Source organism: Mirounga leonina, unplaced genomic scaffold, assembly GCF_011800145.1.
Source record: "Mirounga leonina isolate KUSES-001 unplaced genomic scaffold, KU_Mleo_1.0 Mir_91, whole genome shotgun sequence".
Classification (NCBI taxonomy): domain Eukaryota; kingdom Metazoa; phylum Chordata; class Mammalia; order Carnivora; family Phocidae; genus Mirounga; species Mirounga leonina.
The window spans coordinates 49,109,026-49,124,799 of record NW_023270839.1 but is presented as its reverse complement, the minus strand read 5'-3'; the positions used below and the strand labels follow the sequence as shown (position 1 = coordinate 49,124,799).

General features: G+C 37.9%; 1 protein-coding gene across 5 annotated transcripts in view; it reads left to right on the top strand.

Annotated features, from left to right (window-relative positions):
• Nucleotides 1–15,774, top strand: part of HMG20A (high mobility group 20A) — a 94,998-nt gene that overhangs the window by 22,819 nt on the left and 56,405 nt on the right. Inside the window, exon 2 of one of the 5 annotated variants that reach the window (XM_034993987.1) lies at nt 8,399–8,479. The exons of the other annotated variants lie outside the window; for them this stretch is intronic. The gene's annotated coding sequence lies outside the window, so the exon portion shown is untranslated. The remainder of the gene's footprint in view (nt 1–8,398; nt 8,480–15,774) is intronic. 5 annotated transcript variants of the gene reach the window in all.

Genomic DNA, 15,774 nt, shown 5'->3' with positions numbered 1-15,774 from the left:
TAGATTTTTATTCTAGAATGATCACTGATAGTTGTGTGGAAACAAGTTGGAGTCAGGAGGGACAGGCAGGCAGGAGGCTGTTGGGAGTACTCAGACCAAGAAAACTAAAGGCTTTAACTGGGACAGTAATAACAGGAACACAGAAGAAAGGACAGAATCAACTGGGTTTGGTGAAGGATTCATTGTGGCAGGAAGACCAGGGGAAATGCTGAAAAGGACTCCAGGTTTTTGGCCTTAGTGACAGAGTAGGGTACTCTCAGCTGGCATGGAGAACATGGGGGATGGAACAGATTTTGAGGAAGATTATGGATTCAGTTTTATAGCTGTTAAGTGTGAATTGCCTATAGCACATTAAAGGAAGATTCCTGATAATAGAGTTTAAGTGCCAAGCATTCGATAAATAAAAAGTCGGCAGCTCCAGAAGAGTTCAGAAAAGTGTGAGAGTTTGGGCGCTTGGTTGGCTCAGTCAGTTAAACGTCTGCCTTCAGCTCAGGTCATGATCCCGGAGTCCCGGGATCGAGCCCCGTATCAGACTCCTTGCTCAGCAGGGAGTCTGCTTCTCCCTCTGCCCTTCACCCCGCTCATGCTTTCTCTCTCTCTCACTCTCTCTCAAATAAATAAAATCTTAAAAAAAAAAGTGAGAGTTTGATGTCAAATGCTAAACTCAGTCAGATATCCTGGCACATTAGCTTTCTCCTTTATAGATCAGTACATCATTGAGCAGTGTGCAGATTAAGCCTTCAGTTCATTGTTGTTGATGAGAATCTTTAGATGTGTTTAGGATTTCCCTGGTTCAGTCTGATAGATGACCTTTACTGCCTTCAGGCTTTTAATCCATCCATATTTCTCTGCCAGCTCCATAAAACCATCAATTTCAGGGCACCTTTAGTCTTGAAGAGCATAGCCATGCAAGAATTTCTCTCCCAGGGGCACCTGGGTGGCTCAGTTGGTTAAGCAGCTGCCTTCGGCTCAGGTCATGATCCCAGAGTGCTGGGATCGAGCCCCGCATCGGGCTCCCTATTGGGAGCCTGCTTCTCCTTCTCCTTCTGCCTGCCTCTCTGCCTACTTGTGCTCTCTCTATCTGTCTGTCAAATGAATAAATAAAATATTTAAAAAAAAAAAGCATTCCTCTCCCAGATTACAATAAAGCATTACTATTAGTAGGTCTTCCTTCTTGTTCTTACTTTATATTCTACATCAAAACTTCCTCATAGTCATGAAATGAATACATTTCATTTTGCATAATTCATATTGCAGATTTTATAGATAATCTTGAGTCTGTCTTGATTATTGTTCTAGTCCATTCAATAAAGGACAAAATGGTAAGAATATGAGGTTGTAGCAGTGTATTTATTTGACAGAGAGATAGAGAGCACAAGTAGGCAGAGTGGCAGTCAGAGGGGAGAGAGAGAAGCAGGATTCCTGCTGAGCGGGGAGCCCGACATGGGGCTCAATCCCAGGACCCTGAGATCATGACCTGAGCTGAAGGCAAGGTTGTAGCAGTGTAAAAGGGCAATCATAGGTATGAAATGATAATACAGGCATACTTTTAGTGTTGTGCTTTTTAAACAGAATGCCTGAGTACTACTAGAACATACATTATCTTGAGTGTGAGAAAAATCTCATTCTGGTTTTACGTTTATCTCCTAAACTTTACTCTGTAGAGACTTTTGAATGCCTTAAAATACACAATTCCATGAATGCTTCAGTTGGCTCTTTGAGGTTAGAGAAATGCTTTTATGTTTGTTCATGAAGCACACTATGATTCATCGCTTTAGGCATAACCAGTGTTTTCCATATATTCATCCTTATTTGGTATGTACTGGCCAAAATAATCACCATTGACTTGACTTATCCTTTGTCTAAGAAATACACTTCTCATCTTCCCAGCCTTAACATTTAATGGTAAGCATTCTCCAAATCCAAGTGAGCTAGGTATCTTTCATAAGGAACTCTGGTATTCTAATGTATTAAGCATTGAGAGATGTTCCTTCTTGCTCTCATTAGCATACAGATGTGGCCAGCTATATACTGTAAATATTGACCTCCATTTAAAATTTACATTTTGAGTAAAAATCTACCAGCTGGTTATCTACTCAGGTTGAAGCTTAACTTTAGAATACTTTGGTTGAAAGAGTAAAGTAAAGGTTGAAAGATGTAGAGAAAGAGCAAATGAAAGAAATGTGGACTAATAAAAATATAGAATTCTAGAATTTTTAGAGCTGAAAGGAATCTCATCAGGCATCAGATTAGTCTTGGGATAACTGAGAGAATATGATTTCGAAGAGGGAGCACACTTGTTCTATTTGTCCTCAAAAGAGTAGAATGAGAACCCAAGGGTGGAAGCTCCTTGGGAATAGGTTTGGGGTTCATTATAAAGAAAAACCTAATGATCAGAGCTTTCCAGACATTCCCAAGAGTAACATTCACATTGAGACCTGAGCCTTGGATGTATAGTTGGACCTCGTGATCTTTGTGGGAACTTTCAGTACTGGAATTCTTACCTAAACCAGTGCTTCCTTTTTTTCTTTTAACTTTTTAAAACTGTGGTATTTACAGGAAAGTACACAAATCTTCAGTGAACAAGTCAATGAATTTGTGCATATATATCTGCAAATATTTCCAGCACTTCAGGAGAATTTTCTCCAGTCAGTAGCTCTCTCCCCCTACCGCAGATAACTGCTATGCTGATTTCTGTCCCCAAAGAGTAGTTTTACCTTTACTTAAACATCATGTAAATGGATTCATGGAATATTTACTCTCTGGGTCTGGCTTCTTCTGACATCATTCTGTGTGTGAGGTTCATCCATGTTGCATGTAGCAATAGTTCAATCTGTGCAAGTGTTTCACTGATTTCATTGTAGGAATACATCATAATGTACCTTGCCACTGTTGGTGAAAACATAGGCTGGTTCCATTTTGAGGCTGTTTTTAATAATGGGGTTCCATTTTGAGGCTGTTTTTAATAATTCCAATAATATATGGAAAACACTGGCTTAATAATATAGTGACTACCATAGCCCCCATTATTAAAGCAGAATTCAGAATACATACTGTGCTTCGAGAACTTTGTAAAATCCTTATTACATGTCTTTTGGTGAACATCAGCTCTCATTTCTCTAGGATATATTACTAGGAATGCAGTTGCTGGTTCATAGGATAGGTTTATTTTAGCAGTTGTTGCCAAACAGTTTTCCAGAGTGATTGGGCACATTTAAATTCCCACTAAGAACGTATGAGAATTTCAGTTTCTACTCATGCTTGCCAGCACTGTGTATTGTCAGTCTTTTATTTTAGCCATTTTGGTGAATATGTTGTAGTATGTCTTTTTCGATGGTTGTTGATCATTCAGATGGTCTCTTTTATGAAGCACTCCCCTTATTTTTATTCCCTTTGGGGAAAAAAATGGGTCATTTATTTGTAGGAGCTCTTTATACATTCTGAATATGAGTCTTTAGGGAATATATGTGTTACAAATATTATTTTCCAGTCTGTGGCTTACTTTTTCACTCTTAACATAGTCTTTGATGAACAGATGTTCTTAACTTTGGTGAACTCTAATTCATCATTTTTCTCTTCTCTGGTTAGTGTTTTTTGCTTCCTCTTTAAAAAGTCTTTGCCTAGCCCAAGATTATGAAGACATTTTGACCAATAATTCTTAAATTCTGATACTAAATTAGATAATGGTAAACTTTCATTGGTTCACGCATCAAAAAAAAAAAAAAGAAATGCATAGAATTTTATTATTTTCTCCCATAATTTAAATCTTAAACTTTCAGCATTAGCTGCAAATAAGTAGATAATTATGATACCAAATCTGAAATTTACTATCAAGATAGACTTGGTTATTGCTATAATAACCAAACCACTACAGGATCTCAGTAACTTTTTTTCTCACTCATGCTATTTGTCCAAACTGGGTTAACAGGGGGCAATGCTATTTTTGGTCAGTTAGGCAAGGACATAAACTCCATTGTGATAACCACAGTCACTGTAATGGAGGAGGGGAACATGGAAAATAGCTTTTGGACTCTTGCTACTATGAGTTGACCCTCTGAGTTCCATGGTGTAATCTTACTGTGTTCCTGAAAGGAAAACTAAAAATATTTGTGAGTAGCTATAGTGACTACCACAGTTAACTTGGTTACATCACTTATCTTCTCTGTGGATAGTTCACTATAAAATAAGGGCTAATGATAGTATCTACCTGGTGGTAGTTGTGAAGATTAAATGGGGTATACATGTAAAACTCTTAGAATAGTACCTGTTACTTAGTAAACACTCAATAAGTGCTTGCTACTATTACTGTTATCATTATTGTTGTTTACTTTGTGATAGCCTTTACTATGTGATAGATACCATACTACCTGCTTTACATGGCTTAATTCTTCAAATAACTTCTATAGTAGGTACTATTATTATCCTCATTTACAGATGAGAGAACAGGTTCAGAGATGATTAACTTGCCCAACTTCCGTAGCCGAAAATAAAAGATGGCATTTGAATCCAGGCAGTCTGATTTCAGAGCCTTCAGTTTAACCATGACTCACTTCCAGACAGCAAAAAATACTAATAGAAGAATTCAGAAATACATACTGTGCTTCGAGAACTTTGTGTTTGTGTATGTACATACATGTTCATTGTTGTGATTTTATATTGAATTTTTAATATATTCCTATTTTCTGCTAGTTTATAAAATTGTTTTTAACTCATATCATTTAATTGAATGTACTGTTTCATGGTGTTCTGTCATTGTGTGACAAACAAATTTGAATTCATTTTGTCCTTCATTAGCCGATGAAGGAACTGTGGCTGAAGAAGTTTAGCGATCCCAGAAGACCGGTTACTTGGTGCCATAGCCTGAACTCAGAGCCAGACTCCCTGACTCCAGAGCTCTTTCTGCTGCCTCAGGTTGCCTGCCTGAAAAAAAGGATTATATTATGTGGCACATAATCCGTTCTCAAAAATTTGAGGTGCTTTGGTTGCCCCTTCCCCAAAATTGTGAGGGAACTTGTTATAGAATTTTCTCATAGTTCACATTGGTACATCTTGATTTTAAGTTATTAGTTTTGTCTTTTAAATATGCTAATGTTCCTAAACACCCAGAACCAAATTAGATATTTGGAGAGACTTTGTAATAAGAATAAATGCCTCCAGAGAAGATGCTTCTGTGGAAAAACACTGTAATGATGAGCTTTTCCATCTAACTGGATTTGGAGTCTGAAGGGGAAGAGATGATAGTGGAATTAGAGATGGATTAAGTATATTCTGCTTGAAGTAGATCTCAAGATAAATTAGCAAGAAGTAAAATGATAACTTATTTATAAAAAGCTTGTTACTTTTTCTCCCAGTGACATAAGAATATACATTGATCAACCTCAGATGTATTGTAATTTTCAGAATTAAACCTTTTAGGGAAATGCCAAGCCATATTAAACTCATGGTCATGGACTATTTTCCCATAATTAAATGGGATTGTTATATGATAATTACAGTGTATTGTCATGTAATTTTATCTGGAAAAATAACAGTATAAATTGAGTTAACCATACATTTCTAGCCAATAGTAGAATTTCTCATTATATTGCTGTATAGTAGAGAAGGACTAGAAAGTCACACTTATTTTTCTCGGTATCAGAATGTGTCCGTTATCTGCCAGGAAGGTGAACCTAATCTGTGCTATGTGGTATTGCACTCATAAGGAAAGGTATTATTGTTTTAAGAGTGGTATTTACAGGAAAGTACACAATATAGAAAAGAGTTCAAGATGCCTTCCCCTGGTCTCCTGGAGTTTCAAACATTCATGTGTTAAACACTGTTCTAAAAAATTGAATGCAGAATTTAAATGAATTTTTTTATATAAAATGCTAAGTTCATAAATTGTGCCCTCATGCTCTTCCTGCTAGACATGTTTACTCTTCTCTGCCCTGTAGGGCTAATTCTGATTTGAGAGAGAGAGAGAGAGAATGAATATATCACCAGAAATTCTCTTGAAGGCTCCTTTCAGCAATAAGCTATTAACTTCTCTAATGGTATATTTTCTGGAGAGGGGAGTGGGAAGAATCAGGTCAAAGAGAATTTTAGCTTTATGTGTAGTCAAACTTTAAAAAGAAACTGTATTCATGTATTGTGTGTGAAATTAAAATTGAAGTTTAAGAAGCCTATGATTCTTGATGGCACTTTCCTCTTTCTTTAAAGTAACATAACTGTATGACTGGATGTTGGGGAGTTAAAACAAAAGGTAGAAAGTAATTACTTGTAATCCCACCACCCTAACATAATTACTTTGAGCATTTTGGTGTGTTTCCTTCCAATCTTTTCTTCGTTTGTATATGGCCATTTAATATAGTCTGTATAGTATACTTTCTCATATATATTTCATTGAAAACTTTGTAACATGATTAGCAAAAAGCTTTCACATTCTTTTGTTGTTTGTAGAGCACGTAAAGAAATATTTATTTGCTCTTCACCACATCTTTTTGGGTTAAATGGAAAAGGTATTAGCCCCATTTTACATATGAAGGTATTGAAAGCAGATAATCATATAATGCCTCTGCTTGGTGGTCCAGTGGATTTCTGTTCTTGACAGAAGTAACTTGCACTAACACAAGTGGGTGCATTTAATGCAGAAAGAGGAGCAAAATAAATCATTCTGCACATTCTTAACTCCCTGAGACCTAGTCCTGCCTTACTAGACAAGTGAGTCTTTGAACAGCAATAGGCAACTCTGGAAATACAGATTTGTCAGATTTTAGTAAATACACACCAAGAATCTTTGAGGTGCTATAATTAGTCTGGTTACTCCTCAATTAGAGTTACAGATAATGTGGTTCTATTTTTTTTAAAGAATTTTATTTATGTATTTATTTAAGAGAGAGCGAGCACAAGCAGGGTGTGGGGGGGGAGAGGGTAGAGGGAAAGGGAGAAGCAGACTCCCCACTGAGCAAGGAGCTCAATGCGGGGCTTGGTCCCAGGACCCCGAGATCATGATCTGAGCCCAAAGCAGACGGTTAACCAACTGAGCCACCTAGGCACCTGACAATGTGGGGTTTTTTTTCATTATGTTCAGTTAGCCCCCATATAGTACATCATTAGTTTTTGATGTAGTGTTCAACGATTCATTAGTTGTGTATAACACCCAGTGCTCATCACAACACATGCCCTCCTTAATACCCATCACCCAGTTACCCCATCCCCCACCCCCATCCCTTCTGAAATCCTCAGTTTGTTTCCCTATTTTTCACCTAAAAACAAAGGAAACAAGGGGCACCTAGGTGGCTCAATTGGTTAAGTGTCTGCCTTCAGCCCAGGTCATGATCCCAGGGTCCTGGGATGAAGCCTCAAATCGAATTGGGCGCCCTGCTCAGCGGGGAGCCTGCTTCTCCCTCTCCCTCTGCCTGCCGCTCCCCCTGCGTGTGCTCTCTCTTCTCTCTGACAAATAAATAAATAAAACCTTAAAAAAAAAAAAAGGAAATGAAATGAAATGAGTAGCTTATAATAAAACAGAAAGATAACATCCAAACACTTGGTCAGAATTGCCTGGGTCAGTGAGAGCCTAGAGGTTCTGTGTATGAAGGGCAAAGCCTTATCATATTGGGTAGGGTATTTAAAGGAACAATGTTCCTAGGAAACTGTACTTCTGGAGCATTAAATATGTCAAAGTTGAATTTGGGGACCATTTGATTTACTTTCTGAAGCCCTGAGCATTGTGAAGATTTAAGATTTAAAATCAAAATATAAAATATAATTCTGTTTTAAATTTTCTCCTTTTTAGTTGAAACTGTTCTATTAAGCACATTACAATGGTGTCTTATTTGTTTTGTGGGGAAAACTGAATTTCATTTTACTGTTCAAAGTAATGAAGACTATTACTGCTTGGCCTCCCTGCAACTAAAATGTTTTGGGGTTTTGTTTTGTTTTGTTTTTTGTCTTCAACTTTTAGCTGAAGAAAAATTCCCTACTACCCAAAGCTCTCTGTTTTTCTTTTAGGAATTCTTCCTAGGAAGAGAATTTAATTTATCAGTTGATTAAAATGAAGAACACTTTGATGGAGTCTCTTTCCTTTTTTTTTATACTATAGTTTTTATAAATGATCTCCAATTTTCCTTCTCAAAACATTTCATCTTTTAGTATTCATCGGCTTTGAAAGGGTAGAAGGTTTCAGAGTTGTTGCCTGTAATAGAAAGGAATGTTCTTTCCATCTCTTCTTTGCAGTCTTGTTTCGCAGCTGCAGGTTTGAGCTGAAGAGAACAGTGTAAAATAAAAGAAAATAGAGGAGCACTGTTCCTTGAACCAATAAGGACCCTTCTCCTAGAACTGTTAACTAGTAAGTTTTTGTTTGGTTCAAAATACTAGCGACCTTTGTTTCTTCTGCTCTCTCATATATTGCTTTCCTCAGATTCTAGGCTTGAACCATTTTGTTTTAGAGCAAGAAAGGAATTCTGTCTACCTCTCTGATATGAAACTGGATTCCAAACATGTGAGTACCCTTCACTAAGTGTTCCGTCCCAGGCATTTACTTAGCTGGTATTTTCTGCTGCCTTCAGCTCTCCAATGCATCTGTGAATTTATTATGATAATGAGCAGTTAGCTGGTCACTCCTTCTGTTCAATTCATCTGTCTCTTCCCTGTTTTTCTCTCAGATTTAAATAAATATCTTTACACACATCAGCTACAACCTTTACATTTTTTTACTGTTTGTCCATCTGTCCCTCACTACGTCATGGACTGTAAAAGGACAATCTTATTTAACTCTGTGTCTTCAATGCATATCATAGTTACATATAATAAACTGTGAAAGACCTTATTTTTCAGCTTTAAAACTGATTTCCAACTCATTTAAAACTCATTTCCCCTCTTGATAAACATAAAATTCCTCTCTTCTAGTATACCCTCCATGAGAATCACCAAGAAGTAAGTGAAAAAATATGTGTCTTCACCAAACAAGAACATTAACTTTCTGTATTTTGTATACTTGATTGCTTTAGTTTTCCGAATGTAAAATTAGATTATAACATTGCATGTTGTTGAAAACACCTTTTTGTATATCATATGGCCTCCTACCAGGAGTATGCCCATTATGGTGTTGCTCTTCCCCACCTTCCTCCCACCCCTCCTCCCCCCACCTCATACACATCCACCGTTTTACTGTTTCATAGTACCCAAGTGTCCCAGGAGATTGTTTGGCAAAGTACTCTACCCAGAGAAAGTAATGCCAAGTTTTATTGGATTACTTCAACTCTTAGCTCTGGTACTGGGCCAGAAGTTGTCTTACTTAGGCAGTTATCTCCTTGTTTACTAATAATAAAAGCAGTGCTTAGATAGCCTGTGTAGGAAGGGCCACTTGGGACCCACCATCCACCATGACAAAACCAGATAGGTGGACTGTGAACTCAAAAGGCAACACCCTGCTTGTAAAATGACAGATTCTTGCTTTGGAGGAGGTATTTTCCCTATGTTATTGCTGTGCTTTACACCCGATACGAAACACTATTTCTAGATGTTTGGGGTTTTCTTTTTTCTCATAACACATATTGTGTCCTAATGAAAACAGTTCTCCATCAAGGTTCCATTGTGGGGGGAAATTCACGTACAGTAATCAAACTGTCTAGAAGGAAATCTAAACAGTGCTCTGTTTCTTTTGATGATCTAATACTTCCATGTTTTTAAAAGAAAATATCTGACTCAAAAGTTTGCAAAACTTTTACTTCAAAAAAATCACAGAGATGGAAGATTTATGTTTGTTTCTAATTCTGGCCTCTTCCCCCCACTTCTTGTTGTTTTGAGAATAGTTTCTCTAGACCAAGGACCATAAGAGACTGTAAAATTCTATAAAGCAAACCTATGTACCGCTTGACACCAAGCACAATCTTAGTCACACAGTAAAGGTGCTCAAGAAATATTTGTTGGTGAAATATAAACTCTACAAGCACTTGCATTAAATGAGGCTGGATTATGTCCTTTGTGACCCCAAAAAACACTGTACAATATTTAACTTCACAAAAGCTGCAAGTAGTATATTGCTAGGAGAGCCCACCATTTATCACTAAACAGGTTATGAGTCTACAGTTGAAATATATGCAGGCCACAGCTTATAGATTTTATTCCTAGTTTTTTTTTTTTCAGTTACTTGAGAAATTAGTTCTACCTTCAAGTCAAGAATCTAACCACTTCTCACCACCTCCACTACTGCCACTGTGATCTAAGCCACCGTCATCTTTCAGATGGATTATTGCAGTAGATTTCCAAATGAACTCCTTGTTCCGCCCTTGACCCTCTCTACTCTTCATTCTGTTCTCAAAACAGCAGCCAGAGTGGTCCTATAAAAATGTTAGATAGCGTGTCTTATTTACTCAAAACCTCTAGTGGCTTCTCATCTCAGAGTAAGAAGCCAAAGTCCTTACTGTGACTTACAAAGCCCTATACAATGCCCTATGAGAGCCCTTATCAGCTCTCAGACCTCATCTACTGTTTTTGCCCCTATTTCTGTCCAGCCATATTTGCCTCCTTCGGGCACATTCAGTATCCTCCTTTGCACTGGGTGTTCGCCCCGCCCTGGCCGCTCTATCCTCACAGACATGCATCGCTCTCTCCTGCATCTCCTTCAGGCCTCAGGGAAGTCTTTCCTGGCCTCTATTTAAAATTCCAGACACGGGGCACCTGGGTGTCTCAGTCGTTAAGCGTCTGCCTTCGGCTCAGGTCATGATCCCAGGGTCCTGCGATCGAGCCCCACATTGGGCTCCCTGCTCCACGGGAAGCCTGCTTCTCCCTCTCCCACTCCCCCTGCTTGTGTTCCCTCTCTGTCAAATAAATAAATTAAAATAAAATAAAATAAAATTCCAGACACCCTCTTCCCTTGAACTCTTCCTGTCCTCTTTACTGGCTCTGTTTTTTTCTTAGTACTCATCACTATGTGACATTATTCATTTTACTTGTTTTTAATCTTGTTTTTTGTCTATCTGTTCCAGTGTCCTGTGAGCTGTGTGAGGGCAGGGATTTTGTCCTGTTTGATCACTACTTGTATCCCAGTATACAGGAAGTGCCTAGAATGTTAGAGAATAAATATTTGTTGCGTGAATGAATCCATTTCTTTATTGTTTAATTCCTACAGTACCGGGACTCCTGGGTGGCTCAAGTCAGTTAAGCGTCTGCCTTCGGCTCAGGTCATGATCCCTGGGTCCTGGGATCGAGTCCTGCATCGGGCTCCCTGCTGAGCAAGGAGCCTGCTTCTCCTTCTGCCTGGCGCTCCCCCGTTTGTGCCCCTGCCCCTCTCTCTCTCTGACAAATAAATAAAATCTTTTTTAAAAATTAAAAAAAATAATTCCTACACTACCCTACCAAAATTTTTAAAAATTAATAATAGGAGCAGCTGGGTGGCTCAGTTGACTAAGCGTCCAGCTCTTGATTTTGGCTCAGGTCAATCTCAGGGTCTTGAGATCCAGCTCCACACTCAACCACGGAGTCTGCTGAAGGTTCTCCCTCTCCCTCTGCTCACACTCTTTCTCTAAAAAAAATAAATCTTAAAAATGTATATATATAAATTAATAATATTTATACTTACCCGAGCCTAGGCTCTGCATTTTAGGAATAGAGAGCCATATTTTCTGCACACTCCCACCTAACCCCCAGCTAGACACATACCTCATTATGCCCTTTTCTTGAAGTAACCCTAAGCTTTATATGTATATTCCAGTTATCTCCCCCATACTAACTACCCCACCCAAAAAAGTATTTAATTATCTTTTTCCTTCTCATCTACCATATCAAAACCTACAGTGAAAGAGTTCTTAACTGAATTTCACTTAACTGAACCCCAGTTAACTGCCTAATGGGATTAGCCAGTGTTCTTATTCCCTCTGTAAAACATTATTGATTAATGCCTACAGCCTGCTGACTGCTCGTAGCTTAATGTTCACAGCTAGTAGACTATTCTCTAGTAAGTCTTTGTGCTTTCACCTACTCTGGTTAAATTGCATGCATATCAAAATCGGTTGTATTTATTCTTAAGCATGTTTATAACAGGACTATCTTATTATAAATTGTATAATTATAACATATTAAATATATAATATTTATGGTTATTTTTAATTAATAAACTTTATATTTTATAGCAGTTTTAGGTTCATAACAAAATCAATCAGAAAGTACAAAGAATTCCCACATATTCCCTGTCCTCACACATGCCACAATCTCCTCCACCGTCTACATCTCCAACCAACATCATACATTTGTTACAGTCAGTGAGCTTAATTGACATAAGCATCACCCAAAACCCTAGTTTCCATCAGGGTTCACTCTTGGTGTTGTACCTTCTATGGGATTTGACAAATGTATGATATGTATCCACAATTGTAGTAGTGTGCAGAGTAGTTTCACTACCCTAAAAATCCTTTGTGTTCTGTCTGTTCACCCCTGCCTCCCCTCTAATCCTGGCAGTCACTCATCTTTTTACTGTTTCCATATTTTGCCTAATCTGGATGCCATCTGGATGGAATCATATAGTATGTAGCCTTTTCAGATTGACATCTTTCACGTAGTAATATTCATTTAAGTTTACTCCATGTCTTTCCATGGCATGATAACTCATTTATTTTTAGCACTGAATAACAGTCCATTATCGGGATGTACTACAGTTTGTTTATCCACTCACCAACTGAAAGACATAGTTGCGTCCAAATTTTGATGTTATGAATAAAGCTACCGTAGACATTCATGTGCAGGTTTTTAGCAGACATAAGTTTTCAGTTCCTTTGGGTAAATACCAAGGAACTCAATTGTTGGTAAGAATATAGTTTTTAAGAATCTACCAAACTGTCTTCCACAGTGGCTATATCATTTTTGCATTCATTCCCACCAGCAGTGAATAGAGTTGTTCTAAATCCACATCGGCATTTGGTGTTATCAGTGTTATGGATTTTAACCATTTTAATAGCTATGTATTGGTATCTCGTTGTTTTATTATTTTTTTAAAGATTTTATTTATTTTTTGACAGAGAGAGACACAGCGAGAGAGGAAACACAAGCAGGGGGAGTGGGAGAAGGAGAAGCAGGCTTCCCACTGAGCAGGGAGCCCGATGTAGGGCTTGATCCTAGGACCCTGGGATCATGACCTGAGCCGAAGGCAGACACTTAACGACTAAGCCACCCAGGCGCCCCTCATTGTTGTTTTAATTTTCAATTCCTTAATGACAGGTGATATTGAACATCTTTTCATATGGATACTTGCCATCTGTATATATTCTTTGGTGAGGAGTCTGTTCATGTCTTTTGCCCATTTTTTAAATGAGTTCTTTATTTCTTACTGTTAAGATTGAAGAGTTCTTTGTATTTTTTTGATAACATTTTTTGTCAGATGTGGCTTCTGCAAATACTTTCTCAAAATTTGTGGCTTGTCTGCTTGTCTCCTCATTCTCTTGACATTGTCTTTTTCAGAAGAACAGTTTTTCATTATAATGAAGTCCAGTTTATCAGTTCTTTCTTTCATGGATCGTGCCTTTGTTGTTCTATCTGTCATACCCAAGGTCATCTGGATTTTCTCCTATGCTATCCTATACGAATTTTGTAGTTCTGCACTTTACATTTAGGTCTCTGATCCATTTTTTAAAAAGATTGTATTTATTTATTTGACAGAGAGAGAGAGCATAAGCAGGGGGAGTGGCAGGCAGAGGGAGAGGGAGAAGCAGGCTCTCCACTAAGCAGAGAGCCCAGGACCCTGGGATCATGACCTGAGCTGAAGGCAGACATTTAACCAACTGAGCCACCCAGGCGCTCCTCTGATCCATTTTCAGTTAATTTTCATGAAGGGTTTAAGGTCTGTGTCTAGATTCTTTTTTTTTTTCTTTCTTTCTTTTCTTTCTTTCTTTTTTTTTTTTTTTTGGCATGTCTGGTTTTTCCAGCACCATTTGTTAAGAGACAATCTTTGCTTCATTGTATTGCCTTTGCTCCTTTGTCAGAGATGGGTTGAATGTATTTATATGGGTTTATTTCTGGGCTCTCTATTCTTTCTATTCCAGTGATCTTTTACCAGTACCACGCTATCTTGATTATTGTAACTTAATAGAAAATCTTTAAGTTAGGAGATGTTGGTCTCACAACTTTGTTCTCCTTCAGTATTGAGTTGGCTATTCTGGGTCTTTTGCCTCTCCGTATAAACTTTAGAATCAGCTTTTTTATATCCATGAAATAACTTGCTGGGATTTTTACTGGAATTGAATTGAATCCATAGATCAAGCTGGGAAGAACTGGCATCTTGACAGTATTGAGTCTTCCTGTTCATTAACTTAGACTATTTCTCCACTTATTTATTACTTCTTTGATTTCTTTCATCAGGGTTATAGTTTTTCTCATATAGGACTTACAGATATTTTGTTAGATTCATACCTAAGTATTTCATTTTGGGGGATGCTAATATAAATGGTAATGTGTTTTTAATTTGAAATCCCACTTGTTCATTGCTGGTATACAGCAAAGCAGTTAACTTTTTTTTCAAGATTTTATTTATTCATTTGAGACAGAGAGATACAGAGAGAGAGCATGAGCAGGGGAAGAGGCAGAGGGAGAGGGAGAAGCAGACTCCCCACTGAGCCAGGAGCCCGATGTGGGACTCGATCCCAGGACCTGGAGATCATGACCTGGGCCGAAGGCAGACGCTTAACCATCTGAACCACCCAGGTGCCCCACAGTTAACTTTTTAAAAAATATTTTATTTATTTATTGAGAGAGAACATGCACGAGCTGGGGGAGAGGCAGAAGGAGAGGGAAAGAGCACACTCTGAGCTAAGCGTGGATCCAACATGGGGCTCAATCTCACAGCACTATGATCATGGCCTGAGCCAAAACCAAGAGTCAGATGCTTAACCAGTTGAGCCACCCAGGCACCCCAGAAAGTAGGTAACTTTTACATATTAACCTTGTATCCTGCAACCTTGCTATACCTGCTTATTAGTTTCAGGAGTTTTTGTCAATTTGTTCAGATTTTCTACATAGACAGCCATGTCATCTGTAAACAGAGTTATTTCTTCCTTCCCAATCTATATACTTTTTATTTCCTTTTCATGTCTTAATTACATTAGCTAAGACTTCCACTATGATGTTGGAAAGCTTTTGGGGTGGGGGGTGGACATCTTTGCCTTATCCCTGATCTTAGAGGAGAAGCTTCAAGTTTCTCACCATGAATATGATGTTAGCTCTAGGTTTCTTGTAGATGTTCTTTATCAAGTTGAAGGAGTTCTCTTCTATTCCTAGTTTGCTGAGAATTTTTAGCATGAATGGGTGTTGGATTTTATCAAATGCTTTTTCTGTATCTGATCATGTGGTGGTTCTTCTTTATCCTTTTGATGTGATGGACTGCATTAATTTTTGAATGTTGAACCAGCATTACATACCCAGGATAAATCTCACTTGGTCATGGTGTATAATTCTTTTTATACGTAGTTTGCTTCAATTTGCTAATATTCTGTTAAGGATTTTTACCTCTATGTTCATGAGAAATATTGGTCTATATTTTTTTGTGTTTGATGTCTTTGGTTATTAGGATAATGCTGGCCTCACAGAATGAATTAGGAAGTATTCCCTCTGCTTCTGTTCTCTGAAAGAGTTTGTAGGGGATTAGTATAGTTTCTAACTTAAATGTTTGGTAGAATTCTCCAGTAAAACCATCTGGGTCTGGTCCTTTCTAGTTTGGAAGGATATTAATTACTGATTCAATTTATTTATTAGATATAGACCTATTCAGATAATCTGTTTCTTACTTTGTGAGTTTGAGCAGATTGTATC